The 16321-nt window shown below is 40.5% G+C and overlaps 1 protein-coding gene across 5 annotated transcripts in view; it reads left to right on the forward strand.

Moving 5' to 3' along the window:
• The first annotated feature begins 493 nt into the window (after positions 1 to 493).
• The window catches only part of PXYLP1 (2-phosphoxylose phosphatase 1), a 59493-nt gene continuing 43665 nt past the window's right edge, over positions 494 to 16321 (forward strand). Inside the window, exon 1 of one of the 5 annotated variants that reach the window (XM_068954141.1) lies at positions 494 to 696. The gene's annotated coding sequence lies outside the window, so the exon portion shown is untranslated. Of the gene's footprint in view, positions 697 to 1518; positions 1653 to 16321 lie in introns of those variants that run through there. The other 4 variants (XM_068954143.1, XM_068954140.1, XM_068954145.1 and 1 more) reach the window with 4 other exon arrangements.

Here is a 16321-nt window from a genome sequence, read left to right on the forward strand (position 1 = left end):
AAGAGGAAAGTGGCATTTCTTAAAATGGCAGTTGGCATCAACCTCCAGCTGCTCTCCTCAGTCAGCTGAGGCGACCTCACTAGTGCTTTTGCATGTGGTCATTAGCAGTAGTAATCATTTTTCTCAGACTTTTGTCCCATATCCACAGGGAATTCACTGCCACCTACTTAAACCCTGGGACTGGCGGGGGGATGTCGCAAAACGGCACAGATCTGCGGGAACTCACTCAAAAGGAGTGTTACTACAGCCGAAGCGTCCCTTTGGGGTCTCACAAACGTAGTCAAGAGAAAGAGGGGGAAGGGGGGAGGAATTACAAAAGAAGAGGCGCTCCGAGGGCGGCCGGACCGACCGGCGCGACGGGGCCGGGGCCGTTAACGGTCACCTCGGCGGCGCCCAGCCCCGGGGGGGGAGGGGGCGGGGGAGGGGGGCGGCCCGCGCTGGCTGAGGAGGCGGCGCCGACCCCCGCGCGCCGGGGCGGGGCAGGGCGCCCACCGCTGCAGGGCGCGGCGGCGGGCGGCAGGGGGCGCCGAAGGGCAGCGCGGCCGCGCGGGGGCGGCGCTCGCCACAGCGCGGGGCGCTCCGCGGGCTCCCCAAGCCGGAGCCGTGGCTGTGGCTGTGGCTGTGGCTGTGGCGTGGCGGGTCCTGCTGCCGCTCCGGTCGCAGCCCCGGGAGGAGGCGCTGAGCGCGGCGGGGCAGGTAGGAGGTGCCGCGGGCGGGCGGGCCGGTGGGACGGCACCGCGGGTGTCGCGAGCCCCCCCCCCCCCGTTAAACCCGCGGCGGCTCCGGCGGGCGGTTGCTGCGAGCGGGGGCGTTGGGGGCGCGCGGCGGGGGCGGCGGCCGTTGGCGGCGGCCGTTGGCGGCGGCCGAGCCGGGCGCCCCTGGAAGCGGGGCGGCGGCGGCCCGGGAGAGGCCAGCGGGGCCCGCGCCGCTCTCTCCGGCTGCTCGGCCAGAAACTTGGCGGCCGCGGGCTTCACCGCCGGTCGGTGCGGGCCGGCGGCGCCAGGCAGCCGCCGCCGCGGGGGGGTGCGCGGGACGCGCCGCGCCGCTGCCGGGCTCCGCGCCTCGCCGCGGACCGCGTGGCCGCGGCTCGCGGGGGTTTCTCTCTTGTTGTCGCTTCTTGTCTTGAGCGTGTGGGAGAGCAGCCCCTTCCACGGCACGTATTTTAACCTAAAGTTTTTTTTTTTGAATGTATTTCTTTACTCCAGGTTCCTGGAGCATATTTCTGGACTGTTTGAGAAGCGTTTATTTTATATATATATATATATATATATATATACATGAAATACACACACACATTATATACGCATACATATCTATTCGCTGGGAATGCATTCTGACATGCAGATATTCTCAGCCTTCACGCAGGATATTACATTAAAAATATTAAAGTTTTTTTTTTTTAGTGTTAGAAAGTAAGAGGTTAATGAATGCGTTTGTGAGTATTGCAATATGAATTTCTGGGCGGCTGGCATTACGTAAAGGCAGGGACAAGGCGGGTGATGAGTGTGGGGAGAGGAGTATGTGCGGTGACCTGATGTGCCTTGTGTTTTGTCTGGCACTGAAGTCCACAGTGAGCATCTTGTTCTGATCTTAATTCTTCTCTTTTACAAATTATGCATGCAGAGTTCTGTGTGGATGAAAAAAACTACAGAGTAAGTGGATCTATCTTTGAGTAACTGCAAAAGCTGTCACGTATAATAAGTTATTGTGCTAGTATTACAACAGTAATGGGATATTAAGGCAACACACTTTAGTAATAAGTAGCTGTAACACTTATGCCCTGTTTTGACGTCTGTAGAAGGAGGATTAGCTCAGACAGAATTTGTAGTGGGAGGGTGTGAGTGGGATGAAAAGCAAAAGCTGCTTAATTTTAATCTTCTCAAAAAGGTAACTAAGAGTAGTGCATATGGTTAAAACACATACGCTTCTCACACTAACGTCTTTTAATTGTAGTTTCTTAAATATTTTATGTTAACTCAGCAGTGCTGAGACATAAATTTTCATAAGATTCAGTGCATACTGAGGCAGCTCCATGCTCAGCAAAAAAGGAAGTATTGAGAATAGCTGGGACTTGTGTGAAGCTCTGACAGCAGAATTATAAAACTGCTTTGGTACAATATTGTACAGAAATTATCTGTTTATTTAGACTTTAGACGGTTATATTGTTTCAGTTTTATAATTGTGAATTTGCTTTTCATTACTAGCATTCATCTGTCTTTTGGGCTTTTTTAGCTTAAAAAATGGATGTCTTGGAATGAACGCACAAAAAAGCAATGCTTCAGGGTGTGCGGTAGAGCTGTCCCCCATCAAGTGTGTGCTCTCCAGTGATTTTGCAATGGAGTCTTGCCTGCTTCTCTTCCCCTGCAACCTCCCCGGACAAAAGAAACCCTAAATGTCTGGCAAGGCTTCTTATGTAGGTCTTTGTTGCTTTCCATGATCTCATAGGAGATGTTTGCAGTTAGATTTCAATTGAATTTTTCTGGACAGTGCCTTTCTTGCTGAAGTTGCAGGTCCATTTTTATTATGAAAGCATTTGATCTGGAGTGTATCTGCATATCATTGCCCAGGAGATGAATGCCAAAACAGTGTAGTCCTAAGAGTGGCATCTATTTGGATTTGTGGTTAGTTCTAGTTACATGTTCTCTTCCTTTCTCCAAGGTTCTCGTTCTGTGTTTAAGTAATACAAAAAATCCTGGCAATTAATATGAGAAAAATATTGAGAGATTTGTGTTGCTCCCAACATTCCCATGCTCAAGGGAGCACAGGAATGAAACGTAAAGCCACCTATGTTATGTATGCTTTGTATTCCTCCACCTAGAGGAGTGTGGCTTGTGGTGGATGCTGCAAATGAGAGGGTGGCACCCTAACTCTTCAGTTGTGCATACAAAGCATGCAGATATTGCTTTAAGTGTTAAAGGTGTTTGATAGATGGAGTGTGAGAGGACTTCAGAAGATGGAGTTTGTTACAGATAATACAGGTAGATTTCAGGGCGTTACTGATAGGTGCACTAACTGGTCGCGGATAGGATGGGAAAAAACACAGCAGGGCGGCGTTGGCCTGCAGTGGACTAGTACATACAAATGCCGCAAGGCAGCGGCCTCAGAGGTGAGGAAGGGTTTGTTCAAAGAGAACCTCGCTGGTGCAGACCAGACACTGGCCAAACAATGTGGTGTGGTTGTGTTCAAAACTGTTAAAGCAGCGGGCTGCATTTGAATGGCATTTGAACACAGCTTTTATATCATGACTCACGGTGAGAGAGAGCAGAGTCAGTAAGCGAGCTGTGTGTTGATTCACGTTCAGAAGGTTGTCTTTAAAAATACTCAAGCTTGGCTGAAAAATTTAGTTTTAAATAAAAGCTTAAATTGTGTGGAAAAATGGGAAGAAATGCCAAGTGCCTGGTGGGAGACTTTAAATGTAGATTTCCTGCAAGATTTCTACTTGCATGATTTCTAGAGTTGTGGTAGTTTTGCTGAAATTGTACTAAAATATTTCAGTACAGATAAAAAGACTGTGCTGCAAAATACACTTTCTTTTGCAGTGCTTTTCCAGAATGCTTTCCATAATAAATGCAGGCTGATGTATGGTATAAATTACACAGAAGTAGAAATGTAAATGGAAACAGTTGTTCATAAAGCTACATGCGGGATGATGATGATGACGACCGCAGTTTTACATAGGAACTTTCCAGAAGGATGCCAAAAATGTTGAACAGGCCATGACTTGCTGCCTTTGCTGCTAAAATCAGGCTACACTGTGGTGAAACCCAGGTGGTGTCTCCTTAAACAACCACTTAGCTTTGTAAACAGTTTAGGGCTGAAAGTTAAGGAAATCTTATCCTCTAAAAATTGCAGTGGAAGATACGTGAATCTTGACTCACGGACTTTGCCCATGTGCTCCTGCACAGACACATGACTTGCTTTGTGGCATCAAGATTCAGTTTAGAATTCAAAATTAATGTTCTTGTTCATCTTGAAAGTGCACGTGGTCTTTCGTTACAGCTGGGTGTGACACTTTCTCAGTGACAAATTAAGGAGTGGGAAAAGGTACTGTTGGAATCACTGTTTTGCTATGTATTTTTTTTATCGGATAATGATATTTTACTGTGTTCAGATAGTACCAGTGTTACAAGTGTAAAGCTTAATCCTAAATAGCAAAAATGAACAAACATGCTTTCGTTGTACAGTGTTATATTAAGGAACGTTTGCCAGGAGAACTGCATAGGTGGATGATAAACATGGTTGTCTGCTAGATGATTTAGATGACAGGGAAGGGATTCAGAGCAAGATTGATGGACAGTTTCATATTGATTAAAAAGGGAGGGAAAAAATGGACATTGAAAAGCTAGATTATTCATAGGCATTTTTTTAAAAAACAACTGGTTTGGAAGGCTGAAATAATTAGGCTTATTTATTCATGCCACTCAGAAAAGACACCATTCAGAAATACTAGCCAGTAACTGATTTGCAGCTGTTTTGTCCATACCTCTTGCAGCGTCCTTACCATTTCATGTAATAAGAATGAAGTCAATGCTCACAGAAAGTTGTCATAGGATTAATGTTTTCTGCTTTGAAAATAAACCTGGTAAATTTGTCTCAATGCCTGCTATGATAAATTTCACCATGCTTATGCAATGGGAGACTACTATACGCTATTCTCTACTGCTGATACTCTCTGGTTATTAGAATAGAAGCACCATGAATATTCTGTACGGTCTGTTGTTAATGGTTATTTTGAAAGCACAGACTAGAGCTGGCATTGTATCTTACGTCTTTCTGTATTTTTCATACTTTGTTCCCCTTCCTCACGTTTCTGGTTGCTGAGCCGGCTTACTAATTGTTCACGAATTAGCAGCCTGAACACAGGCTTGCATTTTTCTGCATGCTTTTGGTTACCTTCATGAGGAGCTTCTCTCTGGCCTGTCAATTGCTAATAAATGTAATTGCTAATAAAATCAATATCAGTCCTCCCATCCCTTTCTCACAAGCATTTCTCATATCAGGTTGTTGCAATGCTGTTTTTCATGTATATATGAAGTAGGGGGTAACTTAGCAAAATTGTGCTTTACCTTATGGTAAACTTTCAGTAATGGCCAAGTCAGCAGATATAAAATGCTACATCATCAGGTAAGCTGAAATCCTGGCTAGCTAGTGGTTACAGCTAGTCTGGGGTGAATTGCCAAGGGAACATAGTGGGTTCAGATTCTGGAAGTTTTCCAGAGGGCGAAGGGCCTGAAGAGGGGACACAAGGTGGGATGGTGAGTAAGCTGAAGAGCTTGGAGTGTTGAGTCAGCTAGACCTTAGATCTTAACTAGACTCTCCCAGAGTTTGTTGAATTCGAGTCATGGGAGCAAATGAGCCCAGTTGTGTGAACCTGTGAGAGCCACGGGCATGGGACCTTTCAGCAGCAGAGTATGCATGCGTGTGGGCAGGTGATAAACAGACCCAGTGTAAGAATAGGAGTAAATTTGGGAGCTTAGGTCCTATCTTCAAACTGACCTTACTTGATCTCAAGGCAGACATGTGGATAAAAGTATTGTCCTTCATGCTAACATCAACTTAACTGTTGGGTAGGATATATTTAGCCTGATTTAGGAAAATAAACTATTTAATATATTTATGAGTTTTCTAACCAAAACCTCTGTACTCATCTGTTTGTTCTGCCTGACCTTGTGAATTGATTGCAGTTAGTTCTGAATGAATCTCTGCAACGTTTGCTTTCTAAGTTAATGCCAGGAAAGGGTATTTGCAGCAGAAAACAACCCCTGACACTGGAGCAGGGGGAGGCAGGTTCATGATCGGAGGCATGTTCAAAGATTAGTTTTGGAGATGCAGCCATGGCGGAGTGTTATAGGAGGAGGAGTCATTCAAAAAATTTAAAGTGGAAAATACGAAAGCTTAACTAAATACCCTATAACAACTCAAGCACGCTAACTGCTTTGCCTTTATACAGATTTTGGAGCTATAACTATCTGACCAGCCACTGACTGTGATCTGTATGTGATTATAATCTATGTGTGTACAATTATGAGCACATGGGATGTTATTTTAAATTTAAAGTTTAACATAAATATTTACATGCTTAAAATAAAATAATTATCTTCTAGTGCTGTTTTTTAAAGAATTATTTAATTGTTTGTATGTTCTAGAATGGTTTTTCTGCCAGTTAAGATTCAATTCATTTCTGGCCTGGAGCCATCAAAAATCTTAAGGTTTCCTCCAAGTTCTTTATTATTGTCGAAAAAGAGTTGATCTGTTTCCTTTAAGGAAGTAAAAGCACTTCCTTTGTTGTTGTTTTTACTTTCCCTGCGGTTCAGAGAAGTGGAAGTATATGACCTATCATGGGTTAGGAAAAGGAGTAGGAATATGGTGATGCTCCCGAAGCTGAGGGCAAAGAATTGGACTCATGATAAATTCCTAAGTATTAAAATTTTGTTACCACAGGGCCTCCAAAGTGAAGTGCTATCACTGATACATATTTTCAAACTTCTGCAGAGTAACTTGTCTGCGGCTGTTAAGCTGTAGGATGCTGACCTTATTTCCAACCTAAAAATACTAGTCAAGGCTAGGCCAAAGCGCTTGTCAAAAGAGCTCCAAAAGCTGGGTCAAAAGAAACCTGAACTAAGGATTCCTACTTTTAAAAATATTTCATACTTTCAGACATTTGCTATTGAAACAAGTAACTCATACAAGACCTGTGAATTTATCACAGTTGGAAAAACAAAGCTTGGAAAATTTCAACAACTTTTAAAAGGAATGTGAAAATGAGAGCAGAGGCATTAAGCTAGCAAAGCAGTTAAAGTAGTCATTTCTGACGTAGCTACTGTACTTGTGGCTTGGGTACACCATGAAGTCAGATTTAAAAAAAAAAAAAAAAAAAGAACAGTTTATGGTCCAAAGTTATGTAAAGACTGTTTAAGGCTTTGCAATTTGCTTTGATTGTAGACTGGATTGTATTGGTAGCATTTTGCTACAACAGTGAACCTTCCCTGTAACGTGAAAGAAAGTAGTCCATGTAGTCCATCATGTGCTGTTAAGATGTGAATTTTAAGCTACACTGGAAGCTTAAAACCGTATCCATCTTAACAGTAACTGCTACGCTTGGAGAGCTCTTACAGCAGCAGTAGATATGTGGGTTTTCTTCTGTTGAATAACATGATTTTTCTCAGTCTTCATTTTGGTAACCTAAAATGTGTACGTTCCTCAGACTTATTTTTTTTTTTATTCATTTAGGCAGGTTTGTAACTGGCATAGCATAAAATGAGTAGGCCCTAAAAGGACAAGGGAGGGAAAAGAGGGTCTGGGAAGGGAACTGCAAGGGAAATTCTGAAGTGTTAAACAAATGCAAATAGCAGCAGCATGTGCTTCTATCTAATGCCATCATTGGTAGGGGTTTTTCTGTGTGGTTTTTTTTTTTTTCCTTGTCTTAGTTAGATGCAAAGACAATATTCTAAAATCTTTTCTTCCTATAGCAAAGAATTAATGTGCTGCAGATATGTTTCTGTATAAAACCTATCCTCAAAATAGCGGTCAAAGGAAGAATAGTGTGCCCTGCAAAATGTGAAGTTTTATACCTATATGTAGTTTATCTGTGCATTGGTACAGAGAAAACAATTTGTTTAAAATACTCAACTTTGTTTTCCAAATCTTTTTTTTTTTTTTGCCCTCCCTATGGAGGAATATGCCAGTGATGCTACTTATTTCTGCTACTGAGTAGTCTTTATGTCCTTTCTGTTAACTAATAGGAGTAAACCAAATCTTGATTTTTGTGCTCAGAATTAGGAAAACAAAAAGATATTGCATATTTAGTTTAGATTTTTTCTATGTTGGAGAAATGCATAGGCATGAAACCCAAGAGTGTGTGAAAGCCCACATTTTGCTCTCATGTTTATATAAGTTGGTACTACAGCCAACTTAAAAAACCCTGAAAACAGCCGTGTAAATTGATTGTAACAAGAACTGTAATATTTGGGCTTATCACCTATCTCTGTAAACTCTGAAGTAGAAAAGCCCAAGAAAAATCTGTTGTAGCATATTTTCACTCTTATGTTTAGGTGGTTTTCTTGGGAGTGTACTGATTTAGAAACAAGCCCAGTAAGCTAACCTAGATAAGTCATGTGGCATCATAGCATCCGTTGCTATTCCTTTTGTGGATGATTCCTATTCATAACCAGCAGGTGTAAAGTTAAAACTTTAATCATATTTAGTACTTGCACTAAAAAAAATGTTGCTGACCAGAAGATAATAAGTAATCTCATAAGAGCTTCTTCGGGTTTGTGTATCTACAGGTTTTTTGACATATAACCAATGAAAGAGAAATATTGCATACAAACAGTATATTATGTATACCTTTGGTATAGGGAAGTGTTGCATATATAAGCTACGTTCTCTGTTGTTGTTGTGTGTTTTTTTGATATACATGTGCTGATAGAATTAAGATTGGCCAAATCCTACTAGAAGGAATGAGAAAGATAGGTGGTTGGGACTTGAGACTACCTAGAGGGACAAATTTTGCAAAAGGGACCAGATAAAAGGGTAAAGAGATAGTTCACGGTGGTATATGGCAGAATGAGGGCCTCTGGAAAACAGCGACTAGGGAGAGAACTCACTGGCACATATTCAAGGAAATATATTTGCCTTGTGACACCTGATGAAAAGTGGGATCAGCACGATTGAAACTTGGAGTCGATTTGGAAATCCAGAACCCTTGTGGAAGGGCAGACATTCGTAGAGAAGTCAGTACTCTGGTAGAACTCTACCGCTGTGAGTGCAGTGTGCAGCTTTGCCTGTTCTCCATAGTGCAGAGCAGAATTCTGCAGGAGGCGGCTCCTGTCCTGGCCCTGAGCCCCCCACAGTGAGGTGATGTGACTGAGTGTCACCAACCAACAAGCATGACTAGAAGTGCTGATGCAGAGGGAGCAAATGCACCAGCATCAATTTTGGTACTGACCATCAGTTTGTCCTTTGGTCTAAACATATGTCCAAATTTGGCGCATGAACATACAGGAGAATAATGACAAACTGCAATAAATGTTTCGTAATTGCTTCTTTGTGCAATCTTTTTTTTGTTTATTTCTTACTGTCAGAGCTAATGTAGACTCTTGTAACTTCCTCCAGGCGAGAGCACATCATCTCTGTGCTGTGGCTGACAGGAGCACTTGATGTTCTTTATAAATACAATAGTGGAGTCGGTGGGAGGAAAAATTCCTGCCATCAGGATGCTGTCAGAGTTGAGGCGCAAGGCAGCAAGTTGACTCCAAGTTGAACCTCTTCAGTGGGGAGTATTCTGGGAAGGAAGGAAAGGAGACTAAATTCAAATTGAGATTTTTTTCTTTCTTTCTTAGGGAAGGACATGCAGGACGTAGAAATGGTGTTTGAAGTGCAACTATTCAGAACTGCTGTGGTATATCCTGATTATAGTTTTATGAAGAGTGAAAAGATTAGAGAAGGATAAGTGGTCTAGGACAATAGCATGCTCCTAGAGGAACTGGATGTTTATGGTATCGTATGTATTGGCACTATACTTGCCTTCATCCTTGAGAGTTAGTTCATGCGTTTACTTATTTTCTCTTAGTAGTGCTGCTGTCTCTAAGAACTATTGATATTCTTTAATGACTTCATAAACTAAAAATTAGTTAGTTTGACAAAATACTGTTTCAGTGTTCAAGTGCTTCTTAAGTGCAATTTTGAAATGTTACTCAATAAAAAGCATATAGTTACAGGTTAGGCAGAGATTATTTTTCTTTTAAGAAAAAAAAAAGGTGCTATTTGAATTGCCAAAAAAATTTAGTTTTGGAAATAGTCCCTTGCAAGGTGATACGTGGTCAGAGTACAGGTGAAGTAACCTGTTACATCTAAATGCTATTCTGTGGAAGTGTGAGAGAGATAAAAGAATCAAATTATGTAATGATCTCCTCATTTCCTTTAACAATTTTCACACTTTTTCCATTTTTTTTTTTTTCAAAAAAACATAAGCATAATTTCTTCAGAAAACTGATGCAATTCTAAGGAAATTCCAGGAACAGGAGCTCTCTGGCTCCAAAATAAGTCAACTTTAAATACAGAGCAAGCCGTAAAGGAGACTTGTAATGTTATAACATTGATGAGCACTAAAAATAACTCAAATATAGACATCTCTGTATGGCTGTATTTAAGACCAGTTTTAATAAACATTCCATACTCTTGGTTTACATTAAAAACAAGCTTACATAAAAAAACTAGTTTACATTAAAAACAAATATTCTAAAGGACTTAGACTAACAAAAATCAAGTGCAAAATTAAATTGTATGTAGAACTTGTCCCGCTCGCATCTGTTAGCAGCTGATCTGCCAAAGAAAGCAAATCATCATAATGATTTCTGAGTAGCACAGAACTGAAAATCTGGAAACTGCTGTTTGAAAGATGTACTTTGGTTGCAAGCTGAAAATTGCTTTCCCAGAATTTGCAATACAAAATTGGTGTCAGTCCTGCCCAAACCTGAAAGCTGGTTGAACTAAACAGATGGTTAAAATGTTTATCATGGTATCTGTTTGCATACCTCGAAATTTAAAAGCTAAGGTGTGAGAGTTAAGTGGACCTTTTCTTTGAGCATAGAGGATCATCTTTACGGTGTGATCAAATTTTAGTAGGACTAATGGTTCCCTTCATCACTTTTGAAGGCTAAGCAACTCTTCACCTTTACATGTAACTCAGTGCTAGCGTTGTTAATACAGGATGTCACGTGTCAAATCTTAAAAGGTTACTTTATTAGCCTACAGCGTTGTTTGTTTTTTGTTTTTTTTTTCTTCTTGAGTTTCCTAGGATATTTTTCAGCTCGGAGTTTGCTAGGATTTTTTTTTTTTTATATATAGTGATGATGAATTGTCTTTAAACTTTCTCTTCCATCCATTCTTCTTTCCCTCCCAATGTTTTTATGGTTAAAGCATTGAAACTAAATTCTGAACAAGCTTATGCATGAAGATTACTATATGTCTCAGAAAAGCATCAACCTCTTCCTTCCCTCCAAGTCCTTAATGTCAGTTGGACTACTGGTGGGGAGAGAGGCCTTAAGAGTATTTTTTCCAGCCTCTTCAAATTTGGCTGTTGCAGCAGTACCAACCTTGTCTAGTCTTTTGACCTTTGAGGTCAAAATACAATATGCTTGTATTCGACCTTTGAGGTTGAACATTGAAAGTGGTTTATTGCACTGAGGATATTGGGAACAGGAAATTGTGATTCCTTGGGCTGCCTTTCTCCCACCTGCTTCTCCTTCAAAGACTTTTGCTGCTGCACTCGAGTAGTTCTTGATCTCTTCCGGCTGAACTTAAGGTGCTTGCTCGGATGGATTCTCCCGCAGGGGCCTACTGTGCTCTTTCCAGCAAACAGAAAGCTTTGAAACAGGTGTATATTTGCTGCCTAGTCCAAATGATGAGCACTGCAAAGAGGGACAAAACTTGAGTAAGAGCTCTATTTAATTCCTTCATGTTTATGAGGTGAGAACTTGTGTGTGTTTTTTGTGGCTGTGCCAGTATGAGGATTCTAGAAGTAACTAGATAAGACATTTGGAGCAGGAGAAAACGGAAGTGTAGATGTGGGTATTTAAATATTTCAAATAGCAAATATATATTAAACTTGAGTAATTTAAACAGCTGTTCAAGGTTTTTTTGTCAGATTCTTGCTGCTAGAATGTTAAGTCAGGTAATTTGAAAAAAAAATTAAATCTTTTATAAATAGCTATTACTTTCTACATATTAAAATGTAATTATGCTTGGTTACATATGAACTGCCTTCTGTCCTTTGTGTACATGATTACTGTAGAGTCATCTGTTGTCTTTTCTTATCATGGCTTTCCCTATCTTCTCGTATGCTTTCTCATATGCCTCATCACCTGTTTATATTTTCAGTCAAGTTCTGGGTTTTCTATAAATACTAATATACTTCCAGATTAAGCCATGGGGTGGACTAACATGAGTAATATTACTGAGCAGATTTTATTTACTGACTTAGATAAACAGGTTTTACTCTTCTAGAAATTTGTTTTTTATCTCAAGAGATGTGATCTGTTTCACATTAAAGAAAAAAGCTTTAAAAAAAATTGAACGCTCGTTTTCCAACGAGAAGATGAAGACATTGAGAACTGCGATTAACAACATTACAGGTGCTAGCTTCATTGCATCATGATGCTATGCAAAGTGCAAATCCAGCATAGCAGGAATAGCATGTCCACTTTAAATGACAGAAGTTATAATTAGCTGCTGGGGTTTTATAAGGGTTCTCTCAATGTGACAATTACAGGTATGAGTAACTCAGCAGGTTATGCTGGCCTCAGAATCAGTTGTTGTGTGTGTTCCTGTTTCTTTTCTAGTACTTGCCTTAGGTTTTTGTAGCAGTGGTGGATTTGGTCGTAACTGCAAGAAGCCAGACGTTATTTTTTATTCCAGCAGGAATATTGCCTGGTAGGGAAAAAAACAAACAAGCCCTTATTTGAAGCACCAAAGAAAATGTTAGCTTGCTCCACTTGCTGACACTGTTATTTTCTGTAATTTCCAATTTAAGAGTATGGAGTTCTTTAGCTGTCTGAAACTGTCTAGATGCTGGACTCGTGGATGGATATTAGGAAATAGGAAAAAAAATACTGCCTAGTAGTCAGCTGCCAAATGACTGGGGAATAATTGATGGAGTGTCACTAGTTAACATGAAAGTAAAAGCAAGAAGTCTTTCTTAAAAATCATATCAGAAGCTGTCACCTTCATTTCAAATGCCTTCAAAACAGGGCTTTTGTGGGGAAATAATCCTGCGTATGTAGAAGAAAAAAGAAAGATGCATCTAAAAGCATTTCTAATTAAAAACTCTCAAGCTGATGGATTTGTCGTCTGCAGTGTAGAGACATCAGGTTATTAAGTGGGTCCCTGTGTTCTTCTATGACTGTATCTGTGAATGTTAGTCCAGATAACCCTTAACATACTGTGTATAGGCTTTTTACCCTCTGTCATAGGCTCTGTGAACTTGCTGCAAAATAGACTAATCTTTCACCTGTAGTCAAGTACAGACTTAATGCTTCCTTTCTTTTTGGAGAAAGTCACCATTTCTCTCTGACGTTTCATTGTGACCCTTTTTGCCTGCTTGTATTTCAGCAGTCTGTGTCATTTTAATGTGCCATATCAGATAAATGAAGTAATTTTATTGAAGCAGACTTTGAAGAGTACTATTGATTATTTATGGAGACATGCTATTTTAATCAAAGTTAATTCATTTAAGCTGTCATGGTGATTCAGTGTAGTAATGTGCTTACGCTTCATGCTGGATAGTAGGTTTGTATTCTAGATGGATACAACCAATTCAGAGGCTGTCATATCAGTCAGTTGGCATAGAAGTTTGATGGCAGTGGTGGTTTAACGTCGTGACTGACTCTGCAAGAGACTTGAAAGCATTCATGTCAAGTTATTTAAAAAAAAAAAAAAAAAAAAAGGAATAGTTTGGCTAATAACAACCCTGCGAAACTAGAGTGTTTTCTCTACCCTTTGCGCACAAGGGGGTGCGGAGTTGCATGTGGAGCATTAGCTAGAAATACCCGGCTCCTTCTGAACAAGTAGGTTAGCTGTGCACTGGGGAGCCCTATGCTTGGTCTAGAGTTTCTGCACTCTGTGTGTGTGTGTGTGTGTGTGGTTTAGATGTGCTGCTTTTGCAGCATTTCTAGGTAGTTATTAACTTTTCCAGTCAAATGACCTAAAGGCGAGGATGTGGCTTGACTGAATTGTTCCAAGAGCCTGGCAGAGGCATGGGAGAGTCTCCCGACTCCCTGGCCTGGCCTTTTAATGGAAGACCATTTTTACCCTTGTGTGAGCGTGCAGTAGTCTAGCAGCTTACACTAGTTTGTGTTGGCATCATCTTGCGTGATTAGGTAAGAGCTGAGGGTACTTCAAATGCTATAAGTCATTCTGGCTTGTGATGAGTTGAATCTTCTGGACTGTTTTTAAAAGAAAAAGACAAATTAGGTAGATGTACCACAGTAAGTGACTCAATAAATAGCCTTTAAATTATCTGCATTTAGGTATAGGATGCTTTAATAACAACTATCCTTCAGATCATCTTGGCTGCTTATGTGTGTCACTCCTAGAATTAATGTTGTCTAAATAAGTTTCTGGTCCTACAGGTCTTTATCCAGTCCTGTGTTCTGTCTGGAGTAAAAGAGCCATTATCAGCACTGTGCTAGGAAAGCAGTGACTTAGGTTTGCTTCTGAAGTGAGTGACAGAGCCCTAGTACTCAAATGCTGACTTCTGACTGTTTTGCAGCACAGTGGTCCTTATTGATCTTTGGAGTTAGCAACTACTTACTTATCTGTGAGGAAAAGACCCAAAACCCAGACCTGGACATTTGTGATGCAGTGTTGTCAGTTGCTGATAAAACTGACCTTTGGGCATACCGAGAGCTTACAAGTGGAGATGATGAGGCTAGGACGTGACCTGCACTCTGGCCTGTCCACAAGTTAAACAGATAAAGATCAGTATTCTCTGAATGTCATGTTAGCAGCAGACGCTCTGCAACACTGCAGCCTCTTATGTAGTAGTAATTTCTGAATACCCAAAATGTGTTTTGCTGTATGTTCTTTTTGTCACTGTATGTAGGCAGATGGGTTTTATGGGGAGGTAAGGTCATTTTGTTTTGTGTGTGTGTGTGTGTGTTTATTTTTCCCCCCTTCTTAAGTTCCCCACTTAGGGTATGCTCCTAAGTGCTCGCTTTGCTGAGTGCTCACAATGCTTATTGTATCGTGTCCACTTAATGTTTGCTGAGTGCTGCTTTCTCCTTGGAGCCCAATGGGTGCCAGCACTGAGGAGCAGTGGCGTCAGTTCTCAGCCTTACACAGGCTCCCTGGATCCCAGGATGTTTACTAGCCTGACGAATTGTGTTGACAGGCTCTTATTTATCAGTTGCTCAATGGGAACTTTTCCTACTCCTAATCAGATATGATACAGCAACTTTGGTTTGTTGACAGGCAAAAGTGTATCTAAAAGAAAAATCTTTCCACCTGGTTTATAATGTCTTTAACTATTTGTACCTGAACGTCTTAAAACTTTTGATCTTACTATTAAGGTTTAAACTTGATTAAACTTTTTTCTAAAATGATTAGCTAATTTAAGGTGTGCATTGTCTTCTCATTCTTAGATCTTGTCATCTTTCTTCTTATATGGTAACTTTTATTTATGCAACAGCACTGTTAATGAATGTAGACTGCACACAAGAACTCTTGTTCCTGAGAGTTTTTAATATATTTTACCTTTTTCTCCCTGCTGAGTCTAATTTAGTTTTTCCTTTGGTTTCCCTTCTGTTATTCCATCTGTTTGGCTTAACTGTTTCATTCTCTCCTAAGTGTTCTGTGTTCACTAATCCTTGTACGTACTTCCCTTCACAGCTTAGTTCAGTTTCAGCAGTGAGGTTGGCATATCTTTCATTAAGATGTTCCAGGAAGAGCTTTGGTTTTGAGTAGTCAAGACTGTTAAGTCAAAATCCTTCCTTCTGTCTCTCTCTCTTTTTTTTTTTTTTTAAATTTATTTTTATTACTACTTGCTCATGCCATCTATGAAGCTATTGGCATTTTGGAAAAATGCTGTAACAGGTCTGGTTTCTTGCTTCTCAGCATGTCTTGTTCTTTCCATTATTCCATAGTTTCCAAAGGCTATAAATATGGTTCTCCGAGTAAAATGAATGAAGTAAAATGAGACAGGTGGACCTCAGTCCTGCAAAATGTGCATGTATTCTTTATTTCATGTGCTGGAAGTCCCACTGATTGCATTACTGGAAGATCGCCATTTATGCTTTGAGTCACATTACTTGAAACTTGGGAAATCACATTGGGAAATGGCCAGTTCACAAATCAAACAGCTCTTAAGACTAACCACAATAGATGTAATAAGAAATTCAGTGGTTCATAATACTTTTTAGGAGAATTTTCTCGTTAGCATTTGAAAATAATTGTTTAAATTTTGAAATTTTGAGTCTTATTGGGTTATTAGGTTAGTACTCAGAGATCGAGATCAATATCTTAGTAAGGTCATTAGTTCTTTGAGCCCAGAAGGATTTTGGTAAACAGATATTTCTTAACTGTATACATATATAAGCTTTTTCATTCTCAAAAGCAGGAAAGAAGCAAGAGAGGTCACTTTCCATGAGCAAGTGTTAGAGCAAACAGAAACACTGGTGGGGAAAAAAGTTCTTTTCTGTCAAAATGCTTGGATGTGCTGTCATAAGCAGAACCCTGTTCAAAGCACATGGGAATCTCAGAAGATTTCTTTCAAGACCAACCAATTTCCTGCAGCATTCTCTCAGTGCTAGAAAAAGGCCTCTCG

The sequence above is a fragment of the Struthio camelus genome, chromosome 9 (assembly GCF_040807025.1).
Source record: "Struthio camelus isolate bStrCam1 chromosome 9, bStrCam1.hap1, whole genome shotgun sequence".
Taxonomy (NCBI): domain Eukaryota; kingdom Metazoa; phylum Chordata; class Aves; order Struthioniformes; family Struthionidae; genus Struthio; species Struthio camelus.